Raw genomic sequence first — 5118 nt, 5'->3', positions numbered from 1 at the left:
ATGCTTGTCGCGGCCGCTGCAGTGGAGAGCATGAGACCAGCTCAGTGCTCAGTAACCCGGAGATGCATGGATGAGGCGGGAGACAGCAAGGTGGCAGAAGCTCCGTTTATTGAGTGCAGGTAGCTGTCTTTTATAGCCCTAGCGATGCATGTTCAAAGCGTGATCCCCTTGTGATAGCCAATCATCAGGTCTGCTGGAGCTCGTGTCAGGACTCATGTCCCAATGAGGGGAGAGCCAAACCACCTGTGGGAGCTGCATGTCAGCAAAGGAGAGGTCTCTGTGAGACTTCCTTATTTTTGCCACGCAACTATGTTGTGACCCTCAGCTTCTACTGATAGAAGCTAGAACTCCCATGGGAAAGTTCCCTCAACAGAGCTCTCATGAGACCGTGAGACATTCACCCTAACAATGCTTCCATCTCCATTCAGACTCCATAGTTCTTTCTCTGGATGTGGATAGCATTTTCCATCATGAGACTTTTGAAAATGTCTTAGATCCTTGAATTGCTGAGAACGGCTAAGTCTATCAAAGTTAGTCATCGCACAACATGGCTGTTACTGTGTACAGCGTTCTCCTGGTTCTGCTCACTTCACTCAGCATCAGTTCATACAAGTCTTTCCAGGTTTTTCTGAAGTCTGCCACTCATCATTTCTTATAGCACAGTAGTATTCCATTATATTTATATACCACAACTTGTTCAGCCATTCCCCAGCTGATGGGCATTCCCTCAATTTCCAATTCTTTGCCACCACAGAAAGAGCTGCTATAAATATTTTTGTACATGTGGGTTAGAAAATTTCTTAACCAATATCCAGAACCTCCATTTTAAAGAACTTCAGAAAGAAAAAAAAGAGTACATGTACCAATCAACCAATCAGCATCACTGAAGATCTGGTAGCTACCACTGTAAAGGAGAGGAAAGATTAGATTATTATATTCCTGAAGGTAGAAACTAAAGTGAAACAACCCATTATAACTGAATTAGCATAGCCGAGTATAGTATTACAGATGGGGAAATTGGAATTTAATGAATGGAATAAGGATTTATTAAGCTTCTGCTCTGTGCCAGCCATTGTGTTAAGCACATTTTAAATATTATCTCATCGAATCCTCCTAACAGCCCTGTAATTTAGGTGCTATTATAGAAGACAATAGAAGACTTCCAATTATTCATGATGAATGTTCTACATCTAAATAGATACTTGAAAGGGGCAGCTAGGTGGCACAGTGGATAGAGCACCGGCCCTGAAGTCAGGAGGACCTGAGTTCAAATGTGGCCTCAGACCAAACACTTGACACTTACTAGCTGTGTGACCCTGGGCAAGTCACTTAACCCCAATTGCCTTAAAAAAAAAGATATTTGAGTCTTAAACAGTGGAATCAAGAGAAACATGGAGAAATGTATGCTTTTGAGCATATGGAAGGGATTATGTGATGAAGTGTTCATAGTCTAATAGGGGGGAAAAAAAACACGTCTTCTCAGAACTCTCCTGTCTTCAATGGTCCTAGAGGGGATTAAAAGAACTCGACATTAGTTTTGTTATATTCTGGTTATGTTAAGAGACGAAAGATAAAGGACAGGGGAAAGAATCAGGGGGAGTGAGAAGACTAAACAAATGTGAAGTGAGTAGACTACCATAATTTTTTCTTCTGAAATAAACAAGGATTAAATACATATGTGAATGTACAAAACATGCACATAAACTGAATTTGGTGTAGGCATACATGAAACTCAAGCTACTTTCCTGCCTTTTCCAGGCCCCTGATGGCCCAAATCCAGCCTTTGTCATCACCTCTTAGAAGGAATTTCACATTTTGGGCTTCAGCAACATTTCCTTGCTAGTAACTAGACTATGTGTAAGCCATAGGAAATGAGAACATCAGGCACACTTACAAGAATACTGTGTTCATCTACTGCCAAGTGGAAGAGTAACTCTATTGGAAAGATCCAAACTGTTACTTAGGAGAAAAAAAAACCCTTAAAGTCACCTGCAATGACAACACAATTTAAATACAAAACACTTTAAGCCAGTTGGAGTATGAATGTTTCAAAGCCAGCCATGAGGAGATTTTTTTTTCCAGATGATTAACATTGGTTCTAGCATTGCTGTCTCAATTCTCTACTGTTGCTAGAGTAGAAAGGAACCTCCTGATAGTTACACTAATATGAACAAGAGAGACCAGCTAAGATGGTAGAGTAGCAGGAAGAAGTACAGGCAAGCTTACCCCCATGACTGAACTACAAAGAAATAGAAAATGCACCAGCCTGAGTAGAGGATGGGAAATACAAGAACAAATTCACAGTGAGTCCTTTTCCAGCTCAGGTCAGAATAGGTCAGTTGTGACTGAGAGGTTTGAGAACAATGGGGAGAGGATCTAGCCATTATTTAACTATGTGGAACCTTCTATCATGGGGGCTCAGCCTGTGCATAACTGTACAAGGGTGAGAAGAGAGACTTCTCAGGCTTATACAGAGGGCCTGCCCTTGTTCGGGTGGAACAGACTGTGCTGCTTGTTACTCAGGGCTAGGTCAGAGACCCAGTGAGGCAACTGAGGCAGAGACCTGTGCTTAGGAGTGGTAGTCTAAGATGAGCATCTTCATGGGACCTAAACTTTGGCCTCATCAAGGAACACATAGAGTAGCATGCAACATCTGTGAGACTCTGACCCCAGGCACATATCAGGTTCAGGGATCCAGTGCCAAATCATTCCTGGTGGCTGACACAGAATAATCAAAGCAAGAAAGCCAGACCAAAGGGGAGCCTAAAGTTCTGTCACTTTGAACCTGTACATTTTTCCAGCTGCTTGATAGTGGGTTGCGGCCAGTAGAAGTTGAGTTAGATTGAGACATGAAACTAAGTTCGGTAAATTTCAAAGCTCAGACCAGCAGTGCATGACTCAGAACTACCCAGATCAGACAGACATTTGAGAAAAAGCAAAGTTTGCAGGAGCCTTCCCTGATATCCTAGAATAACACAGCTCTCAATATCCCAAGAAAGCAACAGCAGGACCCAAGAGGACACAAACATGCCCCAGACGTTCCCTCCACAAGTCTAGAGTGCCAAGCACTAATAAAAAGTTCAAAATCTAGAAGAAGGTCCTGAAGAATGAACAAATAAAAAAAAAATCTTAAAGATCTATTCGAATAACAGCAATGCTCAAGCAACAAACTCAGAATAAGTGAATAACTTGAAAACGTTTATATGCAACATCTCAAAAGAAAACACAATTTGGGCAGAAATTCAGCTAGACTTTCTGTTGTTTAATAATTTTTTCAGTCATGTCTGACTCTTCGTGACCCCTTTTGAGGTTTTCTTCGCAAAGATTCTGGAGTGGTTTGCCATGCCCTTCTCCAGCTCATTTTACAGATGAGAAAACTAATGCAAACAGGGTTAAATGACTTGCCCAGGTTCACACAACTAGTAACCTTTATACTGCACCAACTAGTTTTTCTCCGTAAAAATTAGGGTGATCGAAATAAGATAATAAACCTACAAAACAACAATGTATATTAAAATAAAAGCAAAAAATTGAAAAGTAAATAGATGAAAATGTAAGGTATCTCATAGCAAAAGCAACTGACTTGGAAAACGGATCAATGAGAGATCACATAAAAACAAATGGATTATCTAAAAACCGTGACCAGGGGCAGCTAGGTGGCGCAGTGGATAGAGCACTGGCCCTGGATTCAGGAGGACCTGAGTTCAAATCTGTCCTCAGTCACATAACACTTACTAGCTGTGTGACCCTGAGCAAGTCACTTAACCCCCTTGCCTAGCCAAAAAAGAAAATAAAAATAAATTAAAAAAAAGAAGGTAGCAGTGAAATGAATAGTGTTTTGTGCTTGCTTTGGCAGCACATATACTAAAATTGGAATGATACAAAGAAGATTAGCATGGCCCCTGCACGAGGATGACGCGCAAATTCATGAAGCATCTCATATTTAAAAAAAATAAAAAAAAACCCGTGACCCAAAAGAGTCAGATATTATATTTCAAGAAATATTATATCTGATCAGACATCCTAGAATTAGAATGCAAAATAGACATAAAAAGTATACACCAATCACCTTCTGAAAGAAAGCTCAAAACCCAAATCCCAGGAACATTTTCACCTACATCCAGAGCTTCCTAGTCAAATAAAATATGCTGCAAGCAACCAGAAAGAAATAATTGAAATGCCAAGAAGCCAATCAACATTACACCAAATTTTTTTCTTTTTTCTTTTTTTATTAATAAATTTATTTATTTTTAGTTTTCAACATTTACTTCCACAAGATTTTGAGTTCCGAATTTTCACCCCATATCGCCCCTCCCCCCACCCCAAGGTGGCATGCATTCTGAATACCCCTTCCCTTAGTCTGCCTTCCCTTCTATCTCTCCCCGCCTTCTCTTATCCCCTTCCCCTTCTATTTTCCTGTAGGGCAGGATAGATTTCTGTACCCCATTTCCTGTATTTCTTATTTCCCAGTTACATGTGAAAACATTTTTTTAAACATGTGTTTTTAAAACTTTGGGTTCCAAATTTTCTCTCTTCCTCCCTCACCACCCACCCTCATTAAAAAGGCAAGCAACTCAATATAGGTGATATATGTGCAGTCATGCAAAACACTTTCATAGTAGATATGCTGTGAAAAACTAACTCTTATTTCCCTTAATCCTATCCTGCCCTCCCCCATTTATTCTATTCTTTCTTTTGACCCTGTCCCTCCTCAGAAGTATTTGCTTCTGATTACCCCCTTTCCCAATCTGCCCTCTTCTTTAACATCCCCCTACTCTCTTGTCCCCTTCCCCCCCTACTTTCCTGTAGGGTAAGACAGATTTCCATACCCGATTGAGTGTGTATGTTATTCCCTTCTTAAGTCAAATCCTAGAGAATAAGATTCATTCATTCCCTCTCACCTTCCCCTGTTTCCCCTCCACTATAAGAGCCTTTTCTTTTCTGTTTTGTTTTGTGAGATAATTTACCCCGTTCTACCTCTCCCTTTCTCCTTCTCCTAGTATAATCCTCTCTCACCCCTTAATTTTATTTTCCAGATATGACCCCTTCATCTTCAATGCACCCTGTGCCCTCTATCTATCTATCTATCTATCTATCTATCTATCTATCTATCTATCT

General features: G+C 40.5%; 1 non-coding gene across 1 annotated transcript; it reads left to right on the top strand.

Annotated features, from left to right (window-relative positions):
* The first annotated feature begins 3840 nt into the window (after window positions 1-3840).
* On the top strand, window positions 3841-3947 carry LOC114042542. Its single transcript, XR_003569000.1, has one exon. It is a non-coding gene; the product is annotated as a U6 spliceosomal RNA (small nuclear RNA).
* The last annotated feature ends 1171 nt before the right edge of the window (window positions 3948-5118 follow it).

Source organism: Vombatus ursinus, unplaced genomic scaffold (assembly GCF_900497805.2).
Source record: "Vombatus ursinus unplaced genomic scaffold, bare-nosed wombat genome assembly UNPS02014594.1, whole genome shotgun sequence".
NCBI classification, from domain to species: domain Eukaryota; kingdom Metazoa; phylum Chordata; class Mammalia; order Diprotodontia; family Vombatidae; genus Vombatus; species Vombatus ursinus.
Note: the sequence above shows the minus strand (reverse complement) of the source record. Positions and strands in the feature narration are given on the sequence as shown.